Below are 9,245 nucleotides of genomic sequence, written 5' to 3' on the forward strand. Positions count from 1 at the left end.
TCTGCGGTTCAAATTCATCTTTTGTGCTAATAAAGTGATCAGGGAGTGCAGGGAGCAGATTATTTCTTCTATCTGAAATTTAATAGACTGCTTCACTCACAGAGCCAAGTGGCAGCCCCTGCTTGTCATCATTGGGGCATGACCCAGTCCTCTCATCCGGGCTTAATGAGGTTTCTCCATTTGTCTTGGGGAAAAAAAAGAAGTTTTAAGTTCTGCAAACATCCCTTTGTTTGCCAAGAATATGAGTCACCTAGTTCCAGGGGGGTGACATTGCTGATTCCCGTGGGCACATCTGACCAGAGAGATGGGTAGTCTGCCAAGTAGCCGAGTGCCTACCACCCCCCCCCCCAAGCTTTCTGTCTACACCTGGGGAAGGCAGGCAGGCCCTGGGCAGTTACAGAAACTCAGAACAGCCAAGAGACCCCGGCGGCTTCTTCATTATAGAGACGTGGAAACTGGAGCCTAGAGAGGGAAGAAGCATGTCCAGGACAGCACAGCATTCTTCTGCGACAGTGACATCTACAGCCCAAGGACACTTCACTAGTAACAAATTCAGTTTGGTTCCAGCAACGCTGACATGAGCCAGATCCTGGGTTAGGCGAGAGGGCGAAGAGTTGCACAATAGTGCAATTGTGATGGTTGTATAAACTGAGACAACAGAGCAGTCCACACAACATCAAAGGCAACACGAGGGACCAGGCATGTTGTCTCAGACTTGTGGGGAAGAAGGGCGGTCGGGAAGCCTTCAAGAGGAGGTGTGCCTGCACTGAGTTCTGGAGGATAAATAGGACTCTTCCAGGTGGACAAAGTGTGAGGAAGGGTGTCCTGGACATAGGTAACAGCATGTGCAAAGCCAAGTTCATTCTGGTGAACATGAGAGCGGCAGGAAGCTCTCAGAGGGAGGACATATTCAGATTTGCACTCTACGAAAGATCCTTCTGGCTGCTGCAGTGGAGGAGGGTCCAGAGGGGGAATCAAGGAGGAGGGACAGCCAGGGGAGAGAGGCTAGGAGATCCCCCAGTTTGACTCACTGCCATGGAAATGCACGAGCAGGGCCAGATCCTAGAAATTCCCAGGAAGTAAAATCAAGAGTTCCTGGCTTGGGCAACTGCCCAGGAGGTCAGGTCTCCGGAGGACTGACACCCTCCCTTTTGGACAAGCTCCTCTGTAACTGACTGGTTTGTTCTTCCTCTGAATGGTGCTCTGCGGTGACAAGACTTTACAGTCGCAACAACAGCTCCTGTTGTGCAGCTTGGTTTAGCCAGATACCGTTCCCTGCGCTTTACCTGCATAATGCATTTCATCTGCAGAATGGCCCTGTGAGATGGGCCCTGTACCTACCCCCTTTTGCCAGTCAGGAAACCTGGGCATGGAGAGGGTCAATGACTTGCCAAAGGTCACTAAGCTTAGGAAGTGAATGAGCCAGGGCTCCTCTGACTTGTGCCAAAGAAATGTGTGTTCCACATTCACTTAATTGACTCTCTTAATTGACTTTTTTGACTCTTAAGGCTTAATTGACTCTCTACTCAAGAAACAGGCAGCAAAAATTTAGGTTTTCCTTTGAGAAATCAAAAGACATTCCCAGAACCAAACAGCCTTCTCCAGGACCAGACCTTGGCATCTTGTTCCCTCCCCTATCCATGCCCAGACGCTTCCTGTCTGGTGGGAAGAGGTGGGGAGTGCAGGCTGGACTTCCTTCTCGAAGGTCCCACAGTACAGCAAGGAGGGCCTGGGCTCAAACGCACGTCCTCCCGGTGCGACCCTGGGCAAACCCCTCTCCTCTCTGAGCCTCAGCAACCAACCATATCTGCATCAGCCCCTCCCAACGCTACACGGGGTCTCCAGAGCCCTGGCACACAGGAGTTGGTGGTTGCTGTGATTATGGCCATCCCAGCTCTTCTCCCGGCTCTCTCCAGACTGAGGTGGTCTGAGGACACAAGACCACCCTTGGAAAAGGATCCTCACAGGGGCAGCCACTGACCCCAGAAACTGAGTCCCAGGCCTGCCACCCAGAAATCAAGCTCACTGTCAATGGAGTCTCTTTCTTTAGTAGATCCTTGCTCCTCAGAGAATCCTTGGGTAGTTGCGAGAGTCCCAGAAGCACACCCCTTCCCCATCCACATGCCAGCCCCAACTCTGCCTGTCAGGATTCTATTTACCCTCCAAAGCCTCAGTCTGCGCACTGCCTTTCCAATCCCACAGAGCACCTCCCTGACTGCTGTCTGTCTCCCTCTCCCCCATCTGCCCCTCGGCACTTGTCTGATGCTGGTGAGCTCCCAGGCCAGGCCTCTGCCTCTGAATTGCCCCCAAGGCCTGCCATAGCCATCCTGGAGGAAGCTCCAGCTGAGGGATGGAGATGGGGTGGAATTTACCAGGATGAAGTTCTATCCCCCCCACCTTTCTTTCTTTCTTTCTTTCTTCCTTTCTTTCTTTCTTTCTCCCTCTCTCTCTCTCTCTCTCTCTCTCTGTCACACACACACACACACACACACACACAGAAGTGTGTCCATACACACACATACAAGCACACATGCTGTCTGGCTCTCCTCCCCTTTTTGTGGCAATGCTAGCCTTCCCTCTAGCTGTGCCCAGGGTGGCTCTGGGCCTCTCCCCATTCCACCTTTCTCCTCACTGGGCCCCTGGTACATATTCCCACCCCACCTTTCCCTCTGGGACACGTCCTGACTGTGGGGCAGGGGCTGGCAGTAGACAAGGTGCCACCACACACCACAGTAGTCCTGTCCTTAGGAAAATATGGGGAACATGGTTTGGAAGATGGTCACCTACCGGCCTCAGGAAACTCCTACAAAATCCAGCGAGAAAGCAAATCTGGATCCTTCCCACTGAGGCCAGGAAAGTGGGCCCTGAAAAGCAAGATTAAAAAGGTTTTCCCTCTCTCTCCCCATTCACTAGAGAGCAAAGCAGCAGAGCCAACTTGTTCCCAATTGATGGGTTTCCTGTCAGCCCCCCCACCTTCTCCTGTAGGATAGACCAGCTGTTGGTGCCAGATTAATGGCCACAATTAAAAGCAAAATGCCCTTGCTGTGGCCGACTGTCCTCCCACACCTGTGAGTCTGGAGGCTGAGCTTTAAGCCCTGGGAATGGAAGATTTGTAATGAAATCAGACAGGCCTCTTAACCGCTGATGGTATCAGGGCCCAGGGGAGATGCAGACTTATTTCCTAATCTCCTGCGGAGCATCTGTCAGCCCCACCACACAGCAATGTCATTCCTGTGTGCAGCAAGGACCTTTCATGGGGCAGATGGTCAACTGCCTGCCTGGCTACCCACCTGCCCACCTCTTCCGTCCCCTCCTCCAACCCCTTCCAAGCTTAGGCTGCACAGATATTCACAAGTATTCACACACACACGCGCGCGCGCACACACACCCATTCATAAGTTGCCTGCTGGGATCCATTTGAACAGACAAAAAAGGGAAAAATAAGAAGGTCTCTTTAGCAGCAATGAAAAACAGCAAAGAATACCATTGACAACAGAGTAATCATTCTGAGAGATTTCTAGAAGCTGAGAGGCAAAGCTGAGAACCTACGACCCACCAGAGAACTCTGGGGACCAGTTTCCTCACCAGAGCCCAGGAGGCCCCCAACTCAGGGCAGCAGGACTGGGCAAAGTGGCTGGAGGATGCCTCAGAAGCTACATCCAGGCCACTCTTTGTCCTCAGGATTTACTGGATTATGACCACATGCTGAGTCGGTGAGGGGTCCAAGAGGCCTGCATAGCAGAGGGGATAGGACCATGCAATCACAGCACAGGGAAACCGTGAGAGGGACTTGACCGAGCAGAGGCAGCTCCTGCCATACCAGAAACTTCTCTACTGCTGTTGCCTCTAACGGCCCACTCCTCTCAGGAAACCCTGAGATCCCATTAGTAGGAGGTGTAAGAGTGGGTGGGTGGAGAGCAGGTGGCATGGCCTGGACTCTACCTCTCCCTGGCCCCAGTCTCTCAGTGGGAAGAGTTCCCCAGGAGACCTAGAACATGAGACACAAGGAATATTGTCTCTCCTGTCCCCACATGGCCATTTTCTCTCAGTTCATGCTCTTGGAAGGACATATTTCCTGTCCACACCCTCCCCAACAAGGTTCAAATTAGGTCAGGAAACCCTGTGTGCTACATCCTCCTCTTGTCATTCATGACACACCTTACCTTAAAGGCTCTGAGAAATCCTGCAGTAACTTTTTTGCCTAATTTACATTCAGTACAGTTACAGGTCTTGAGTGTGCAGTTCAATGAATTTTGACAAAATAACACACCCATATAACCCACAGTCATATCAAGATTCAAAACACTTTCATTGCCCCAGAAAGTTCCTTCATGCCCCTTTCCCATCATCTCTATACCTACCCCAGAGGCAACCACTTTATGACTTCTATGACAATAGATTAGTTTTGCCTGTCCCGAAGCTTCATATACATGGATTCTTATACAGTAGGTGCTCTTTTGTGTCTGGCTTCTTTCACTCAGCGTGATAATTGCAAAATCCATCCATGTTGCTGCATGTGCCAGGAGTTCGTTATTTTTAATTGTTGAGGAGTAGTCCGCTGCAAAAACATATTTATTATAGTTTGCTTATCTCTTTTTGTTTTGTTCAAGCAAAAACCTGGAAAACCCTTAAATATTTAGGGCTTTCCAGTTTTTTGCCTGAACAAAACTACTACAAACACTTCTCTACTAGACTTTGTGAGCACGTGTTTTGCATTTTTCTTGCGTCATTATTCCTAGGAATGGAATTTGCAGGCATATGCAAACTTTGTTCTCCAAAGTACTAATTTACATTTCCCCCAGAAATGCATGAGACTTTCTGTTGTTCCATATCGTCACCATTACTTGGTATTGTTTCTGCAGTAACTTTTTAAATTTTTCGCTTAATTCCTCACTTCTCACACTTATTAGACCACTGAACTATTTTTCCTATAAATCCTTCTAATCTCCCACGGAACTAGTGTGCTGTAGAATTCACTGTGGACGGTGAGGATCTGGACCTTCACTCATAAATAGGAGAGGGGCACCTGGGTGTTTCAGTCAGTTAAGCATTGGACTTCAGTTCTGGTCATAATCTCACGGTTTGTGAGTTCAAGCCCCGCATTGGGCTCTCTGCTGTCAGCATGGAACCTGCTTCAGATCTTCTGTCCTGCTCTCTCTCTGCCCCTCTCCAGCTCTTTCTTTCTCTCAAACATAAATAAACATTTTAAAAATAGGAAAAATCAAAATGTTTAGCCACAACAACAAATCACCAAACTATGAGGAGAAAGAAAAGCTCAAAAGAAGGGATCAAGGCAAGAAGTCAGAAGAAAAGGCCTACAAAGAAAAGGAGTGAATTCAATAAATAACTTGGAAATTATTCTGAGATTCAAGAGGATGTCACATAGATAAAACTAGAGTGGGCTACTGTGAAAGAGAAAGAGAACTCAGAAATTACAAACATGACTGCAAATGTGAATGCCACTTTAGAAGCATCTATAAGGGAAATGCTGAAAACACAAAGGCACATGGAGAGAGAACCAAGAGATCAAGAAGTGAGAGGAAGACATCCCCAGAGTAGAGGAAGGCTTGAATTCACAGATTGAAAAAGCACACTACATCTCAAGGAAACCTTGGCAAAGAACAAGATCAACAGCATTTGGTCCTGGTACGTAAACAGACTAAATAAAGGGACAAGTTGAAGACCTCAGAAATAGAAATAATATGAGAATTTAGTTTAGGATAAAGGTAGTATTTTAAATCAGAAGGGGAAAACTATCACTCAAAAGTCTTGGTACAACTGTGTATCCAGAGAAAAAGATGGCTCTCCATGTTATTTCTTATTCTAAAGCAAATTCCAGTTGGATTTTAATTGTAAAAATGAAACTATAAAAATAATAGAATCAAACATATATACTAGATAAGGGGCCGTACTAAGTAAATTCCTGAAACATCAGCAGCTTAGTACAATAGTTTATTTTTTGCTCATGTGGAGTCTGACTGGAGGAGATGGAAAGAGCTGGGGACTTTGCTGTCCACAGTTATCTAGAGACTCAGAGTGAAAGAAGTTCTGTCGTCTTCAACAAGTGGTCTCCAAGGCCTCCCTGAGCATTGACATCCATCTGTGAGTCAGAGAAGGAGAGAGAAGTCATGCATGAGACAGCGCACATATCCAAAACAGGAAAGACAAGTGGGAATAACTTGAAACTGAGGGAATTTAAAAGTGATAAAAGGTTTCTCTGCATAACTCTATGTAAATATATTTGAAAAATCTAGTTGAAATATGGTGATTTTCTAAGAATAGATTATTTATCAAAACTGACCCCAGAAGAGATAGAGAGTCTAAACAGATAAATCTCAGTGAAAGAAACAAAGTTGTGAATGAGCCAATCCCTAGGGGCACCTGGGTGGCTCAGTCGGTTAAGTGTCTGACTCTTGATTTCAGCTTAGGTCATGATCTCACGGTTCATGAGTTCCAGCCCCACATCAGGCTCTGTGCTGATAGTGCAGAGACTGCTTGGGATTCTCTCTCTCTCTCTCTCTCTCTCTCTCTCTCTCTCTCTCCCCTCCCCTGCTTGCTCTCTCTCAAAAAATAAATAAACTAAAAATAAATAAATATTTTAAAAATTAATAAAGAGCCAATTCCTAAAAAATGTCAGAGGGGAGCTTTCTAAAGCTGAAGAAACAAATATTCTCAATGCTTATTAAGTTATTCCAGGGAATAGAAAAAATAAGGGCATGAAGAGACAATGTGAAATTATCTAGCAAATGACTATGGAAATTCAGGTGGCCTGGTAGTAAGCAGACTGTTCGCTGGGGGCTACCTTTACCTCAGCAGCCAAAGTTCAATTTTCTACCAGGCTAACCAGGTGCTAGCAGTTAGTGTTCTAGACAACTCTCTGAAAAGCTGGTGTCTAAATTTAAATCGGACTTCTGGACTTGTCTTACACCAGATTTATCTTATTCAGTGGGTGAATTATACTCTATTTAATTCTTAATGTAAATAGGAAATTATATGTTCAAATACATTTGCTAATAACTTAAAGATAAGCACTAATAAAATGGATATGGGATATGGAAACTGAAAACCACAAGAGGAAAAGCAACAAAATTCAGAAGAAGGAAAAAAGGAAAGAATATTGAAAAAGAATAATAAACAGAAAAAATGAAATAGAATGGCAGAAAGACCAAACATTTCATTGTTACATCATAACTGTGAATTAAATTTCTTTATTAAAGATAAAGCCCCTAATATTGGGCATGCACACACATATTCTTGGATACACTCACACGCATAAATCTGATGATACACCAGTTACAAAATACTCACTTATAGCAAAATGACAAAGATTAACATTGGAGATCTGGCAAAGAGATCTCAAGCAAATACTGATGAAAGCAGTGCAGAGTATGCTCATATCAGACAAGGTAGAATTCAAGACAAGACACATGTTAAACAAGATAAAGAATGCATTTTTTCCTCAGTAAAAAACACAGTCTACCAAGGAGATGTGAAATAAAAAGGGACTTTATCCAAACCATAGTCACAGTGGGAGAATTTATCTAACCCAGAATCAAACTGAGTAGAGGAAAGAGGTTTGAATATCAAAATTAACAAGCTTTGTGTGTAGCCTCAAAGCAAACTCTGTGTTTTCTTTTCAAATTCTCATGGAACAATAACAACAACTGACCACACACCAGGCCACAAAGATCTCAGTAACCAAAAAGTATACATTATGTGGGCCACGTTCCCTGATCACAACGTAATCAATCTAGAAAATCGACAACAAAAGGATAACGCCTTCACCTCAAGCCTAACCACTTGGAAATTCTCAAACATTCCTCTAAAAAGCTCAAGTTAAATTGAAAAATGAAATTAGGATTACAAACTGTCTGAAATTATTAACGAGAATATTTCATATCAAAACCTAGATAATCTGATATATATATATCTCCACACACCACACACACAATGGAATATTACTCAGCCATAAAAAAAGGATGAAATCTTGCCATTTGCAACAACATGGGTGGAGCTAGAGAGTATAATGCTAAGCAAAATAAGTAAGTCAGAGAAAGACAAATACCATATGATTTCATGTGTATGTGGAATTTAAGAAATAAAACAAATGAACAAAAGGAAAAAAAGAGACAAAACAAAAAACAGATTCTGAACTACAGAGAACAAACAGATGGTTACCAGAGGAGAGCTGGGTCAGGGAGTGAGTGAAATAGGTGAAGAGAATTAAGAGTACACCCATCTTGATGAGCACTGAGTAATGTATAGAATTGTTGAATCACTATATTGTACACATGAAACTAGCATAACTGTATATTAACTATATTGGAATTAAAATTAAAAACTTAATTTAAAAAATTAAGATCTGCGCAGACTGTGCCATGCCTAAGAAAAAAGAAAAATCACAAATATGTATCATTAGAAAGGGCAAAACATGTAAAAACTTAGATAAAAAATAGATGGCTATTGTGGATAAAGTGAATAAATTACTAGAAATATATCAATTACCAAAATGGACTCATGTGGTGGAAAAATTGCATGGTGCAATAACTACAGAAGAAAATGGAATGACTGCAGGTTCTATCCACCAAAACACATAAATACCTAGACAAATTCAAAGTAAAATTTGACAAACTATTGAAGCACAGATAATCTTATTTAAACTACGTAGGACATAAAGATGGAGAGAGACTCTTTGGCAAGGCTGGCATACCAAACTCTAAAACACAAAATAAATGCTGGAATTATAACAATAAGAGCAGATGCAAGAAGAGCAGGAAGGCTGGAGCACAGATTGCCCTGAGGAAGAAACTGTCACAGTGGGAGTTGCTGTGCGTGTTCACTCGGGCACATGAGTGGCCTGTCACCCAAACACAGCTGTGGGGACATCTCTTAATCTGTGTCCCTGCCCTCTCCTCACTCCCACCACGATCCACATCTATGACTTCATGGGGTGTTCCTTGCACACAGCTGGTCCCCTGGATGTGGACTGCTGTGGTGCTATTGTCCCAGTTGGAGGTGGTCCCAAAAGATGGTGGGGAAGAGAAATTCTCTCAAGGACAGAATGTAGAACAGTACCTCATCCTGACCACTTTCTCCGAAAGCCTGAGATACAGATCTACATTGGTTCATGGGCAATAGCTAGTGGTCTAGCTGGACAATTGGGAGCTTGGAAAGAACAGGATTGGAGGTTGGTGACAAGGTGGTCTCGGGAGAATGTGAGTGGATCTCTCAGAATTGACCCAGAA

This window comes from Panthera uncia (genome assembly GCF_023721935.1).
Source record: "Panthera uncia isolate 11264 chromosome B3 unlocalized genomic scaffold, Puncia_PCG_1.0 HiC_scaffold_1, whole genome shotgun sequence".
NCBI lineage: Eukaryota > Metazoa > Chordata > Mammalia > Carnivora > Felidae > Panthera > Panthera uncia.